Raw genomic sequence first — 16,900 nt, 5'->3', positions numbered from 1 at the left:
GGGCTCGGCGCGCGGGTGCCGGCATGATAGCCTTCATCTGTTATGGTTAAATTGAACTGTCAGCTGCTTGGTGTCATTTCCATGGCTGGATGAGGGGCAGAGGCAGAGGCAGAGAGAATTATGGGGGTATTCACCGGGTGATCACAGTGTGCAACGAGACTGTTCTGCCAAATTAACTCCCGACAGAGATGGGGAACACGGCGTTAGGCTGTCAGAGAGACAGAAGGATGGCAGGATAAACAGGCAGAGAGGGAAGCAGAGAGAACTGTTGTAGTGGATTTTAAGAGGAGGTTTGCTTTTATTTATTTATTTATTTATTTCCCCCACCCCAAAAGTTATAGCGTTAAAACACATTTCATAGATTGATGAAGTTCATGGAGTTCACGATAGGAACCCAAATGCAGCAAACATTTTAGAATAAGAGATCCAAAGTCAAGAATGACAGGCTCTGAAATCAAAGAAGCAGAATATAATTTAATACATAATCTAAACAATATGGAAATAAAGATATTGGGAAAATTATTCATACCCTTTTAATTTTTCCATGTCGCCAAGTTGGCACCCCAAACTTCAATGAATTTCGTGGGATTTCATTTGATAGACCGACACAAAGTAGTGCACCACTGAATTGAAAGGAACACAATACATGGGTTTCAAAGCCTTTACAAAAAGAAGCTGAAAAGTGCGGCCTGCGTTTGTTCTACTAACTTTAAACACGCAGAGACGGAAATGTTTCCTCATCTATTTTAGCAAAATATCTTGGCTGGACAGAGAGCATAAGACGTCGGTTTTAAATTCATAATTATACGCTTGTCCATGTCATCACAAAATCCCAGAGCAACCAATTGAATTTTGTGCTGGAAATTATCAAAAAAAAAAAGAAAAAAAAATTACTTTTGAAAAACAGCATAAAGAGGAGCTCTGACTTATATTAAAAATTGCTTCAAATTACTGACACAAAATCGATTTTTTTTTTTTTTATCTGAGTTTTTCAGATAGTGTTTTAGTGTATACCGTGTGCACTCAGGAACACACTTGCTCCCCCCCATCCCCTTCCAACCCTCATACTTAAATATTTATACAGATTCCTATTATTGTATTAACTATTTATTGATTTTTTAATTTAAAAGATTTATACCAGGCACTGGGAACTGCAGGGGACAGTGACTTTCACCTATAGACATCCATGGCTGTTTGCTGACTTTTAATGCTAAATCAGTACCTGTATGCCTCTTGGCATTCAGACTCGGAGAGCGAGAGAAACGGAGAAACGCCCTGAAAGACACAACAATACATAAAAAGATAGAAACAGGGGGGGGGGCAGAAAAAATTAGCAGGAAGGGCAATCTGGTTCAATATTGCTCCTGGTTAGGTATTGGTGAGCTGTGCTCCATCTCCCTCTGGAGCGGGTCACGCGCTGGCAGTTCGCACAGAGCCTCGGCAATGAAAATGCATTGCTCTGCTCCATCTCTTATCGATTTACATCTTAAGGCTCTTTGCATGTGAAGCACTTTTCTATAAAGCTTCAGCTGTCAGAGGGCCAAACTATGAGCCCATTGGAAACCAGTGAAGAATCTAATCCAAACTTTCAACTAGGAAAAAACCCCCCCCCAAAAAAACATTTAGAATGCAGTCAATATCCATCAGTTGTTAAATTAAATGTAACAAAATGTAATAGACCTTCATTCAATTTGTCCAAAAGAGACAATTTCAAAGATATTTTTTGTCATAAGTTCTCTGGTTTTCAAAATTGTTTTTACTTTTTATTCCTGAGTTTTAAACAATCGACAGTGAGAGCGGAGTAAACAAAAATCCAGTCAGTCAAGAACAAACTGGATTACCAAGAAAACATGAATACTCACTTTGAACATTATGTGAGTAATCGCTTCTATTGCTTTACCAGAAGATGGATTGAGGGACAGATTTATCTTTATTGGGAGGTTCAATCAAACAACGACCAGGCCAGAAAGCAAAGAATAAGAGAAGACCTGTTGTGGTCAGCAGGAGGATGGATGTGTGTGGAATGGCGGGTGGGGGAAAAAAAGGTTCAACGATGGAAAGGAAAAAAAAAAAAAGCGGAAGGTGTTGGAAGTGAAAAGCAAATCGTGCTTTCACATAGTACCCCATGAGTGACAAGGAAACCATTAACGGAGCAGAGTTAGGCATAGGGATTAAGTCTACACATGCGTGGCTATTATTCAAGCTAATTAAAAGTCTTTTTTTTTCCTCTCTCTCTCTCTAGGAGGCCAAGACCACTTCAGCAACAAAGCCAGCAGAGAATGAAGCAGGAAATGGCTCGAGCAGTTTTTGCTTAGCTTGCAAATGCCAATCCACGAGGGACAAAGATGGATCGGTTGAAGGGCCTTGTTTGGAATGTGGTTAAAAGTGCAATAAATGACAAGCAGTTTTGAAAGATCGTCCCCCCAAAGCACGCAAGCAAAGCAATCAGCTATTTAAAGAAAAAAAAATATCCTAAAACATTTATTTTTTTGTTTTTGCATTCCAGTTAGACGAGGTTGTTTTGTTGAAGAGAAACCCTTAGATTGTCTTCTTCTACAGAAGATGACAGAAAAAAAAAGAGTTATGAAGGGTTCGGTTTGTGACAATAAGAATTTACAGTAACACTCAGAGCTGAGCTGCCTCTGGTGTATGAGGACTAAAACAATGGAAGTATAAGGCCATGGTTTAGGTCCCTTTAATGTGATATAACCTGATTGTGAAAGTATTATTGAAAATAGTTCCATTACCTTTAGTAGAACGATGTCGTATCACCATGAGCCTGTTTAAAACTTAATACATAAAACCTAATACTGCCTCCCTGCTGATTTGGTGACACAAATCAGCAGGGTTTTTATTTGTGTTTCACAATAATTAGACAGCTAAAGGACCCAGAAAGCAAAGAAATGATAATTGCTGCACAACCAGCCCCAAGTTCAAAAGTTTCTTGAATACAGCTCAACCAATGTAATTTCAGAGAAACAAGGATGACTTTTGAGGCGCAGAACATCAGACTTAACATTTATTATACTGATGTGCAGCTGGTTGCCATCCACCACACAGAGGACTAATTTCATTTCCAAGAACCTTACAGTTCACAACTTCATGTTTTGAATACAACAAATTTGATCAAGTTGAGCATTTGTTGATAATTTTGTGTTAATATCATAAAACTGTGGTATTTTTATGTAAGGATATCATAAACATGAGAACCTCATTCTGGTCCAAGTGTGAACAGGAACACAAAAAGTTTAACTATAAAATCAGCAACTTCAAGAAAGGACAATGTAAAAAGTAAACATTCAAATTTGCTTTTTAAACATTGATATTTTATTTCACAAGTGCTTCAACTCACTTGAGTAAAGCTCTTGTTCAAATGTGATTCTACTCAAATCTGGACTGTGTTCGCTTCTCTCACCGAAATCTCTTTAACAGGTCAAAAATAATTGTGTGGTCCACTGCCACAAAGGGAGCTCTATATGAATCTTTCACACATGTTTGCACAATCAGGGCTGACCAGACCACATAAAAGCGCTGCAAATGGCCTACTTAGAGCTGGAATAAGCCGGAGTAACGTCACCTTGTGAACAAATGTCAGTCAATAAATGATTGAACGTTTGCAGCAACTGTATCACACCACTGAGCCTGCTGCAGATCGACCCCACGGAGGTCAGCCGAGCTGCCGTTTCGCAGGATCAACTAAATTTTACCCTTTTTCACTGGCAGAGCAAATTTCAGGAACAGTTGTTACTGAAACAATGAAATTATTTTTTGTAAAGACGACATTTATTGTGAATTGGTGCTACATACATCAAATTTAATTTTGAAAAAAAAAGTAATGTATAGACACAAATCACTGTTGACTTTTCACAGCTTCCTCACAAAACAATGTAAGATGTAGCGTTGGTTATAATCCTAAAAAAATAAACAAGATAAACATGTTTAATTTGACATTTACAATCTTTATATCTTTCTTATGTCAAGACAGAGTTTGGCAAATGAATGTCGGCCGAGGGTAAACGGACACATGTGAGTGCATAATTATATTAATCTCAACATGATAAAATAGATACGATGTAAAAGAATCTAATTCTTTTAGTCACAATCCGTACCTCGTAATCAGAAGTGAAGGAGACAGAGAAAATTGACAGCTTTGCTTTTTGGCTCAGTTCTTTCTTCACCGTGAAACTTGGGCAGTGCCCCCATTACTGCAGATGAAGCCTCAATTGAGGCTTTAAAACTTGTGAACCTGACTGATACCAGTCTTGTCAAACTGGCTCATCTCTACCTGTCTGATCTGTTTCTAACACATCGACTTTGAAGACGGAACATGCACTTGATACCTGAAGTATTCGAGCTAATATGCTGCCACGGTGAAGTGATAGTTACTGACTTCACCTGTCAATAGTTGTAATGCTTTGCCTTATTTGCATCAAAATCTCCAGTTTCGTCTATAACTATGTTGACTTCAATCCACTAAATTTAACTAAAGACAATTATTAAAAGTAAAGTTAAATTTGTGGTCCATGAACAGTCCCAGTTCATGGACCACAAACCCTGAATGTCATGACCGGTGGTTTGTGTTGAGGATGTGGACGCAGGCGGACCCAGGAGGTAGGTGAAAATGATGAGTTTATTGATAATAATCCAAAGCACGGAACAACGGAGAACAGTACAGGGAAACAGGCAATACATGACATACGACAAGGATCCAACGAGAGACAAGGACAACAGGTGGCTTTAAATACACACGGGGTAATCAAGGGGATGAGACACACCTGGGAAACAATCAACGCGGAGGACAGGACAGAGACTTACAGGAAAACGGGACTGAACACAGAAAATCTCAAAAATAAACACATTGAATTAACACACCTAAACACTGGAACAAACCCAGCCCGGCACTGAGAGGTGACTGACACCCATGTTCGCCTGTCAAACAGCGGCAGCTTTGGTCTAACAATTGGGACCAGCAAAGGCTCTGTCCCGAGCGGCTGTAAATAGCTGCCAAGTATCTAAGCTGAGGAGAGTTCACCCAACAGCTCCTGAGAGACTAAAAGAGGGGCTGCCAGCCTCTAAACAGACAAACAGGAGCATTACCGATGCAGACAGCCACCAGGAAGGAGGCTGGGACGTGGGAGAACAAGGAGCCAGCGAGGGACACGTCACTTTGCTGCTTTTCCACCCACACGCATGCAACAGCGGATCAGTCAGACGGGATTGCACCTGACGCTTGACAAGCCGCCAACATGGCAGACAGGCACAGAGAGATGAGAGCGTGCGCCGGTGAAAGTGAGACCCGAGGAGGAAGAGAGGGAGGGTGCAGATGTTGGAGTGCGGTGAATGACAGACGACGCACTGATAGGAAGAGACGGGTGTAATGGGCTGTGAAGTGGAAGACCTCAGGAGACAGTGAGAGAGACCATCGGCCTGTCAGCACGGAACAGCCTCTCGTCTTCCTCTCTCTCTCTCTGTCTGCTCTGACAGCTTCTCGTTACCGTGCAAACACACACAGAGAGAAAGAGGTGCAAACGTGCTATTCCGGCGAAGAAGATACATTAACAGTTGAAGCCCCATTTGTCACCATAACTAGATGACACTTGTTGGAAAACGACTGTCAGTCACAAAATGGCAACAAGTGAACAGTAGTAGACTAGGGGGAGCGAGAGAAATGTGCATAAGGCCTTGTCTCGTCCTGATGCACATTTAAGTTCGTCCTTATTTTGGCATCCCGACACTCTCACATGCACATAAACACATCCAAGCATCTGGATTGCATCACTGATACAGATATTTACATCCCATTATACCTTCCGTTAACTTTATCTTCAATAAATGTTAATTTTATGCAACTTCACCCATGCATCGGTCTTCTGTTTCTGTTATGGATTCTCTCACTTCGGCCCCACCAAGAATTTTTTTTTTCCACCAGCCGCCACTGATTCAGTCTTTCTATTAGTAATATGTTTGGTGGCAGGTGTTTGATGCAGCATTAAAAGGTTTAAAGGGCAAAGGAGTAATAAGACGGGAGAAATTCCAGCTAAGTTTGTTCAGTACCAAAGACGTATTATTTTTTTTTTTTTACTGCAATCTTCCTATAAGTCAACTATTAAACATTGATGTACAAAACCTTGAAAAAAAATATGTTTAACTCTCTCTACGTCATTTTTGGTTTACCTCATATAAGATCGCCTTCTTCCTTGTAACCTACTAAAGTGGCCTAAAGTGACATAGATCAGGGCTTTCTGATACCCTGTCAGGTTTTCTTTAAAAGTTGGCTGCTTTTCACTTACTGACACATTCGTATATCAGACCTTGCTAGCAATTACTTTAACTAAATTTCTGTTTAAAGACTTAAAGAAATATGATGTGAATAATGATCAAGTATTTCACTCGACTGGGAGAAAAAGCCAGGCCTTTTGATGAGATGTCAGAGTGAATACAGCCTAGAGTGACACAATAGCTAGCTTGATCAGATTGAAATGTGTTCAGATTCAGTCATTTAAAATGATTTTTTTTACACTTGCAAAATTAAATAATCTGATCATGAAGTGGAGCTTACATACACTAGGCTACATTCAGAGTAGAAGCACTGACATGCGGAGTTGTAAAATGTTCCTAAAAAAAAAAAACACACACACAGAAGAAGAAGTTGTTCTTCTGTTTGTGTTGAACATAAAAACAAGAGCAGCAGTGTTTGTTCTGCGTTTCCTGAGCGGCAGAACTGAACCCAGCGGGAAATAAGAGTTGAGACGTTACGGCATTCACAAATTAAGCTACCGGCTCAGCAGTCTGCCGTTAGTCTTCCTGCGTTGGAGGATGAGAGATCAACAGTTTTTCTTCTCCATCAATATACAGAATGAAGTGCCTGGTTTTCCAATTTCTTCTGATTGAATTCGAGCTGAATTCAATCAGAATATTGGGGGGTTCACATAACGCATTTTTAGTCTGATTGGCCAGTTATTCTGATTGCTTTTGTCCATATAAACGTCTGAATTCACCAGCAGCTAGGCAAAACAATGCCCTCACCATTCCTTCCTTTCTTACAAGACAGACAAAATTGGACTGGTTGAAAATATTTTCTGATGAAAAACACAGTATATGTCATGCTATGGGATCTAAAGAAGCATCACCCGAACCTCTTAAGGTTTTAAATTCAGGTAGCCGGCCTGTATTCAGGATACCCAAGCAGACAGTCTGAGAAGTTACCCTCACCATGCAGTATCACATAGAATAGTATTATTGAAATATATTTATTAATGTATTGCAGTGTAACTTCTAATTTATTGCAACATACTAGAAGTTAGACTGCAATACATTAAGAAATATATTTCAAAAATGCTATTTTATGTGATACCGCATGGTAAAAATGCGAACATGCGAGGCTTGTAAAGTGCTTATTGTTGTGCCAGACATCCAGACATAACTGGGATAAACAGCACAGCCTAAACTGCCTCAGTTCAATCCTTCACCCATCTGTGGCTTCAGCTAATCCAGCTGTTTTCGTTGCCCCATTACCCTTGCCTATCTCCTGTTTGGTCTCATCTTGCACTCGCTGCATGTGATAAAAAACAGCAACACAGTCGGGGGAACCAAGCTGCTTCTTAATTTTCCCTGACAACCACCTTTAAACACGCAGGCCCAAATCCACACTCTAATTGAAAGCACATTCCTATTCCAAACAAATTAAGCACAATTAAGGCCCCTGAGTTATGAGTATCTATCACTGTGAGATGTTTTCGTAAAAATCACTGTGCTCTAGATCAAAGTCTCTCGACCCCTCGGCTTAATTGCCTCATTAAGAGCTCCCTTCTTTGTGCCACGAGCTTCATAAATACAGGGTCTGCTCGTTTCATTTGGGAATTACACTAAAAGACGCCCCTTAAACTAATCGCTTCCACGTTTTCAATAAAAGTTCAGCTGTTTTTAGGTAGGGAGCAAAATGAAATTTTCTTCCATTTATAGGGCATAATTTGCTGGGCCTTTCTGACCCAGAGTGGGATATATCATTTTCACTGCGTCCGTGACGAGGCACAAACTTGTAGTTAGTTAAAGCTTCCGCAACGCTCCAAAGCAGGGCTAACTTAAATAAAACACAAGCGCTTAGAACACATTAGCTTGGCCTATTAGGTGTGGCGTTTGACACATCATAACAGGTGACAGGATGAAAGGTGTCACCACCAGGAACCAGAAAATCACATGACAGGAAGATGATTGTGTGCAGCTGAAACAGAAAAGCAACCCCCGCATCCCTCCTCCTCCTCCTCCTCCTTTCCTCATTGTCGCAAAATACCATCTGAGCATGGCTGGCTTTTAATTTAATCTTATAAATGAGGTGCTCACTCCTAGACAACATGCTGTTCCAATTTCGAATGGTTGCTTTATTAGGGGGACAGCGACACAGAGGAGGGAAAGCTGAAGAGTGGGAGATGGAGAAGAGGAGGGGGCGACATAGAGAAAAAAAAATGCGAGAGAGGCCAGGGGAAAGACGGTGGTATGGAACATTTGTTAGTAATCCAATTCCACATACCATATGGCTTCATTACCATTATGCGGGAGAGAAGACTTCAGTCAGTCTGAAAATAAAGGCCTACTTAGCCCCATCCAAACTGACCCCAAATGAGACATGTTTGTCTCCGTGTGACAGTGTTAGTGTTATTGCCCTGCTTTTGAATTCTTTGCGGTCGGCTCAGATGGAGCGTGCAGCTGTGCGCGGTTTCGCCATGCGTGTCCGTGCGCACTCGTGCACGTGGCCGTCTGTGTCTGGGTGTGCATGAGATAGGGATCGGGCGGTTTCCCAGTGACTGATTATCACGGAAGAGAGTCCTTAGTCATTACTGTGCGGAGAGGCAAAGGGAAGAGAGAAGGCCCATAAGCCAGCTCTATTCAGATGTGAAGATGACTGATAATGCAGGAGCAGCAGGACCCCTCGCTGGGTTCATTGGCCCCTAAGTGCTCCTTTGCTGAATGTGTCCCTTATCTTGCCCTGACAGCCGTAATAGAATATGCATAGCTCTATTAGCATACAAGGTAATGGCACCCTTGAGGGAGGGCACTGACATAAAACTTTAAGTAGAAATCAAAACATTGGTAAAGGCAGAAGCAGAATAAAAAGGGGTTATTGTCACCCTGCGCAAACACGCCCCGAGGCCTCGGCTGTGACTGCGTGCAAGGTATGCTGCCGTCACGCTTCCATGCACATCTGTCTGCACTCACGGATACGCAGAAAATTTAATAATCTCCGTACGGCAGAACATACAAATATGTATCATTTTATCATTTACAAAGAACAAGTTACATATTATGCTCGCATGCTGCACGGAGGTATGCGCGGACACACTGCTGAATTGCCTTCCTCGGGGCATCCGAGGAAATGAAATGAAGCTTGGAGCCAAAACAAATTTCACTGTACCATCGCAACCGAGTGTCCACACACAAGAGGACATTAAGGAGAAAAACAGCATTTCATAGTCATCAATAATGTTTCTAGTTAAGGTTTTTGAAAGCATCACATTGAAAGATCTTTAATAAGGTAGTAAAAAAAAATTTAAGGTTTTGTTGAATTAAAAAAAGAGTCATATGAGATTTTAGAAAAGAGTACTCATTAATAGTTTTAATCTTGTTAAAAATGTGTACAAAAGGATTCAAATAAATGGTTGTTATGCAGACTAGAAGACCCCGATATTAAACTGTTTACAGCAGCACTTCTACAGCGGCATCAGCATTTTCTTCTTGATCTAACATTTTAGCACGTCCAAGCTGGTAAAATAAACTCAAGACTTTATATGGCCTTGTTTGTCACAGTTATGGCTGTGCCAATACAATTTACCGATACTGCAGCTTTGAGTATCTGACGATACCGATGTTGACCCAATCCGATATCAGCACAAATTATACTTGTATTACTTTTTTTGCATTATGAGAAAAAGCTTGATCAAGTAATATTATGCAGAGAACAATAGTCAACAACAACAGGTATGAGATTAACTGACCCATTCAGTTTTACCAATGGGTCAGCATGCAGGATGCAAAGTGCTGCTGGACAGAAATGCTGCAGTGAAGTTCTGGAGCGAAGTGCTTCTATCTCTGTGCTTTTATTGGATATTTTAGATGCAGGGTGATATAATCTGATACTTGTTGCTTGGCTGATATCGGACCGTCACGGTTCCAGTTGTTAAAAACATTTTAATTATTTTTATGCCTGTACTTATGACCATGTTGTGTTGAGAAGCTATTTTCTCACATGTCTGGCTTACTTGAACAGCAATTTCTCTTGTCTTTCCAATCCTAAAGAGAAATAAGTCTGCGTGCAGGGAGTCACGATGACATGGATTATAAATTAAAAGTGCGCGGTTAAAAAACTTGATCGGAGGGAAAATGAAAAAAATATCACTTTTCCAAGACATGCATCTCACCGGTGATTTTGTTCTTTTGCAAAATGTGCGCCTAAACTTTTGAATCATCTACCCTTTCATGAATGGATCGCTGAGATTGATAAGACGTTTAAAATCTTTGCTCAAGTCCCATTTTTATCCTTTGGCTTTTGATTCTAGCAGAGTTTCAGATTCTTCCTTAGTGCTAGTTTATGGTGTGCATTTGCAATTTTTAACCTTTTCAAATGTTTATTTGTTCTCTTGTTCTTATTGTTGTTTATCTTATTTCACCTTATTGAGTTGGAAGGCACTTCGGTCAGCGTCTGTTAATTCTAGATTTATTTTTGTATCTTATTTGGATGCATTTTATTTTGCAGCGGTTTCGATTTATCCATCAAAGATGATATAAAAACACGTTTAACCATTTTTTCCCCTTTCTTTATTTTCCATTTTTTGTCGGCAAGGTTTTAGCTAGGAACCTCAGCACTGCCTAACATGTACCTCTAGCTATGAATTTTTCAACATGTCAAATTGAAATGTGCAATGTTGCATCAATCTCAATTAAATCATTTTGGTTGACAGCTCACAAAAATTCCTTGCAAGACATTGGATAAAGTCATGACTTATCTCTGTTATGTTAACTTCACCTTCTGTGGTTTGAATTTTTTTTTTCTAAAATTTAGTAGTTAGCTTCCAATAGCTTTGCTAACAAGGAATACATTAGAATAATGTAAGAAATCAGAACAAAATCTTAAACTCTCTGCTAATGTAATAAAATCAACTTTAATCAAAGAGTAGCCACCACAGAAAATATAAAATGTCCTGTTAATGTAATTAAATAAGAAAGGTGAAAACAGTGAGGACCTGAAAAGGTGGCAGGCTGCTAGCTGCAGGACAATCCTTGGCTGCAGCTAGAAGATTTTAAGACAAAGCAGGACAGACAAAACCACAAAGAACAATTTGCAGTCTGCAGTGCGAACATTTAACATAAGAAAGCAATTTACCGGTCCACACATGTCATCGTCAAGAGCAGAAAGAAGAAGAAGAAAAAAAAAAAAAAGAACACAGAGAGAGGCCGAGTCCAGTGAGAAGCTTAATTCAGTCTGGTGGGACAAACCAGGCTAGAGAGAGCTTTTCTAAATTATTAACTTTTATTATATATATTAACCTCTAGGAAGAGGCCAAGGAAATGGTGTCAGTGCAGGTTAAGAATTAACACCACCAAGGTGAACAGTTAAATAAGTATAATTCTCACATTCGGCACAATCTCTTCCATTTCTCTTCCCTTTCCTCCACTCTGGTAAGCATGGAAAACAAAATCAACAGTAATAACGTAATAATATGCCTAATTGCATCCTCACTTGCAATTATGGTGATTATAAAGTCCTCTTTGATATGCAGTTCTGCTCTACTATCGATATGAGCCATATGGGAACACGGGACAATTATGCTAATCATTCCACATGCAAGCATGTAAGTGAAATAAAGTTCACCACCCCGAGTCGGAAAGGCCAGTGAAGAATGGGCCATATGTTGAAACTAGGACCATTAGAAAATAAAAATTAGGCTAAGGCCGGTCGTCAGTGTAGGTCTTTGATGGAGGAAATATCCCAGCGAGTCACCACTTACTGGCTGTTTTATGTTAATTGCCATGAAAAATGTAGGTTAGATATCACTAAAAAATGTATATGTTGACGGTTTCCAAAATACTTTACATTATAAAGTCTCATAATTAGACTTGGCCCAACTTTATGGCCCATTTTGGCCCCTAGTAATGGCTTGGCGCTTGGACCCAAACAGACCTATAAAGCACAGCCTTGCATTGTACACAGGGCATTATTAAAAAGAGGCAGACACAATTAGAAGCCATCAAATCTATCTCAAACTGGGCAGCATAATTTCTTTGCTTAGGGTCTGGTAAAACAAAGACCTGCCTTCTCTAATGTGCACTTTATTTAATATGCTGATTACATGGGTGGCCAGTTTAATGATCATTCTCTGGGCTACATCTGTTAAGAGGCAAAACCGTGAGTCTGGGCTAACACAAATCCACCAAACAAACAAGGCACAACACCTTCATAACGTCAAAAAACACCCGCCTCCATCGGAACCTCACACCATAGGTACAGCTAGTGAGGAATGATTAAAAGTGACTTCTTCACCGCTCAGGGTTTCGGCATTTATTGCAGCCTGTGAGTCCTACCTGAAAGCCTGTGCCTCTAGTTGGTCATTTCATTTAAGGAGGAATGTGTGTGAAATGCACACTGTTAGTTTTCCTCTTCCCCTGCGTTGTTGGTTTGGCTGAGTGACGAGAGAAACTGATTCCTGGCATCAAACCCTCACTCTGTATTTTATGGTGGCTAAACAGTTTCTCTTTCACTCCGTCACACTTGCCGCATTTCGAGGATATAAACCCCAAACACTTATTTACCAGTCCAACAATCAATTTTTTTTCTAGCTATTATTCTGGGAAGGTTGTATAAGGCCATTGTCCAAGTCACTCCAAAAGTCTTCTTTCTTAAAAGCCACTGCAGTTTTTCTTGAGGGCTTGGTGCTGATAACCAGAAAGATGTGTTGATTAGAGCCATAACTGCAACAAGAGTGTGGACTTGACACAGTGAGCACAGGCTGCGTACTGCAGCACATGCTGTGTGTGCGTCAGCCTGTGTGACTGTGAGCTTCTCTCAACTACAGCTTTTCTTCTTAGTCCATGGAAGAAAAGAAAACTCATTCAACCAACAAATAAAAAATAAAATAAAACAAAAATGTATTGTATAGAGATAATAGAGCTAGAAATGGCTACAAAACAGAGTGAAACTGATTTGCCGTACAGGGTTTATAGCTATTGCTAATTTTCAACTCTTATCCTTGATTTGCACAATGATTGTACACAAGTAGTGCACAACACAGAAAGTCAGCACAGGACTACTAACTATAGATATGTACTCAATGTAAAAATGTGCATTTGTAACATAGATCAAAATAAAGAGGTGGTAGGAAAGCTGGCTGTAAAAATCCATTAATCAACTGTGCCACAAGGTGCCATAGATAAGTTCGCATTTTGGCGTGACTCTCATAAACTACAGATAAACACCTCGAAAACTGTTGAATTATTTCTGGATCCTAAGTTAATCAGTGACCTATAGCCAGACATGGTTAATATTTAAGATGGCGATTTGAGTTGGCGCACACATGTGACAAGTGTAGCCACAAAGGTTCACCAGCGTCTCTATTTTCTTAGACAACTTCAATTGTGTGGCGTCTCCAAAATGATTATGTTGATCTTTTGTAGAGCAACTGTCGAGTCTAATCAGAGATATGGCATTACTGGATGGTTTTGAAATCTTACTGTTAAATTAAAAACCCAAAGTCTGGTGAAGATGGCAAATAAGATCATTAACACTCTGGGTCTATCCTCCCCACAACACCTGTTTGAACAGGTTACCATCATACAAGCTCAGAACATCTTGTCTGACAGGTCACATGTGCTCGTATCAGAATATGCTCTCATGAATTCAGGAAGAAGGTACAGGGTTCCTTTGTGTCAATATAACCGTCTGAAACATTCGTTTGTACCACTCTCCATTAGCCTGATAACGGGCTGACTAGCGGGGCCTGGACAAACTAATGGGAGGCCCAGATGGTGATCAAGAGTAGCATGTAGAGGATGCAATGGAAATTGTTATACTGCCGATCTGACATTTGTGTTTTTACGTATTTTTTGTTTTTATGTATTTATTAATGGCTATTGTCCTTTGTGGATGTTCTGTTCTTATTGTTGTACTGCAGTTTTTACCCCTGCTTTCTAGACAAATTTCTCCTATGGGAGACTAATAAATTATGTTATCTTATCTAAGCAGCATAATTTCATACAAGTATAAATGTGTCTCCATATTAAATGTATTAAGTATCACCTGTTTGACCAGCAAAGAAAGCTTCGGTCTCTATATTTGTGCAAAACTCTTTAAGTTAACTTTCTGTCATTTAACTCAAACACTCTGACAATGACAAGTAGAGCTTAATTAAGTGAAAGCTACATTATTTTCTGATGTGCAGCTTGTAGCTTGAATATATCTGTGGGTCAATGTGTTCTTGCTATCTGGAACAGCAAGATTTACCAGTGTAGCTAGGTGAAAAGGAAAAGATTTTTCCACTTTTGTAGAGCATTAATTGGCAAAAAGGCAATGTCGTCATGTTACTGAGTCAGTTCCAGAGCCATTCAGGTTTTCATTGTAAGTGACCATGGTAACAACAGATCCAGGTAAGATGTGAACCCACTTTTTGAGACTTAATAAATATAGATTTAATTAAGAGCAAGTGAAGTTAAAATTGAAGAAATGTGATGTATCCTAAAAACTCTGAAAATGGTCTGGATTAAAAATCATAGCAAAAATAGCAACTTTCCAAATATAAAAGTCAAGACACTTTTAGAAGTTAAGAATTAATGTTCCATGACAATATACTGTTTTTTTTCTTCATCACAATAGTCCAATATCTGAAGGAGGTTCCACTAAATCAAAGATAAAGTTCCTGTAACCATTAGATTGGACTGAATACGCAAACAGAGAAGGACCTATTTTGATTACTTATTACTTAATCTTTAATGTATTCAATCAGTTTACTGGCTGCTTCCCCCTCACTCTTCTTCTCCACTCTCCGTAAATAAATGGAAAAATATTCAGTGCCCAGGGCCACTGCTGAACTTCTCACTCTCTGCATCCAATTTGAAGCAGAGTTGCTGTGATGTCACCGGATCGTCCAAACACAGAGAAAAAGAAAAAGGGGAAGAAAGGGGAAGAAAGCAACCAGAGAGCGAGAAGCTGACAACCTTCAGACCTTCCAGGTCATGCTTCTTAACCCCACCAGTGAAAAGAAAAAAATCCAATAGCACTTTATGAATGTTTGAGTTAGAGGTCATTAATGCAAAAGAGCATCTGTTTCCAAAAGAATACAAATGAGGTGCTGTCCTGCTCTGCACCTTTCCCAGCTTAACTGCAATATGCCCTTGGGCACAACATCCTGAGTGTTGAGTGGGAAAGTGGGCCCTGAGATGTGGATTGCACAAAACATTGTCCAACCATCTCTTTGGGTTTTCTGGTTGCATATTTATAGACACTAGTCAGGTCAAACATCTGGCCTTCCGCTATTGAACCATAGAGCAGCAAGAACATACGATCAGACGTCTAAGTGATTCTTAAACTGAGGTACAGGTCCATGCTTGAGTATTTGCTCATTTGTCTGTAAACGGATAAATGTTTACAGACAATGTAGACAAAGATGTGTTAAAAGTTTGAAAATTTCACTCTCATTTGTGGCCGCTCAGTTACTGGTGGCAGTCTATCATAAAACAGATGTGTAGTCTACTTCAGAGTGGATGTAGCCTCTTGCGATATAGTCACCGCTGGGTGTGCAATAGTCTATATTCTGGCACCAATACCACAACGCAGAAAAGTACCTCATGCCCATTGTTAATTGTGGTGGAGTGTCCGCGTGGCTATGGGTGTGTTTGTCCCGTTGCTGATGGGTAGCATCAATTCTTTGGAACACAAGGAAATTTTAAACTAAAACTCAGGTGAATCATAAGGTCTTTCAATTGAAAAACTGTCCAAACCAACATAGGAATGGTTCACAAGATAAACCTTCTGTCATGACCATCTCAGTTCCCAGACCTAAACCCAGTAGACAATATGAGGGCTAAGCTTGGGAGGAAATACACAGAGGGGCAACCAGGAAGATCCGTCCAGATTTTGCAAAGAGGAATAATAAAAAAATGCATCTTTGCACGGTCCAATTATTTAGAAAGTGAAAGAAAAAGTACCAAAGAGAAAACATAAAATTGCAATAAACTTGCAATTATAAGACAAAATTGACAGCTTACATTTTCCTGATTCTTTTTAATGTTGTCCATGATAACATCTCTGCCATTCTGAGATTCACCATTTTGGCCAACATATACTCATATAAAAAAATTAGCATCAAAGAAAGAGAACAATTAGCCAACAGGCCTGATATATCATTCGAATTCAAAATTTGCATACGTAGCACTTGAAATACCATTATGACTAAATATTTCATCCAGGCAGTGCTTTGGAAATGCAAAATTGAACACACTTGTATAATGACTGCAAAAGAAGGTAGTAAAATATTAAATTCAGAAGTACCAACAAATTTGCAACAAATTTTTAAGCGGGATTATTTTCAAACTACTAAACAAATGCATGTTCATGAATAAAGGATTAAGTTTTTAGCTTTCAATGCAAGATTATGTTACTGCAATAAAATCAAAAAAATTTTTGCACAATTTTATTCCCAGGAGCACCAATTAATGTGGCCAACAGTGTATTTTATGCGCTTAAAGACTAACAGAACATTTGCATACGTGTCAAGGTCAAGTGGAATCTTCTTAAATGTTAAAATCTTCACAAAGTTTTCGGTGAAACAAGTGTCCTGATTTAGCCTGCAAATTTCATGTGTGATTAAGCATCAGGCCTACATTTCCAAATCAAATAGTTTCACAAGGATAACTCGAT

General features: G+C 39.6%; 1 long non-coding RNA gene across 1 annotated transcript in view; it reads right to left on the bottom strand.

Moving 5' to 3' along the window:
• Positions 1-278: 278 nt before the first annotated feature.
• The window catches only part of LOC103138965 (uncharacterized), a 42,012-nt gene continuing 25,390 nt past the window's right edge, over positions 279-16,900 (bottom strand). Inside the window, exons 3-4 of the long non-coding RNA XR_476351.2 lie at positions 530-623; positions 279-448 (exon numbers count right to left, since the gene is read on the bottom strand). This is a non-coding gene — a long non-coding RNA (uncharacterized LOC103138965). The remainder of the gene's footprint in view (positions 449-529; positions 624-16,900) is intronic.

This window comes from Poecilia formosa, unplaced genomic scaffold (assembly GCF_000485575.1).
Source record: "Poecilia formosa unplaced genomic scaffold, Poecilia_formosa-5.1.2 Scaffold56, whole genome shotgun sequence".
In the NCBI taxonomy this organism is placed as follows: domain Eukaryota; kingdom Metazoa; phylum Chordata; class Actinopteri; order Cyprinodontiformes; family Poeciliidae; genus Poecilia; species Poecilia formosa.
The sequence above is the reverse complement of the archived record's forward strand: the minus strand, read 5'-3'. Positions and strand labels throughout refer to the sequence as shown.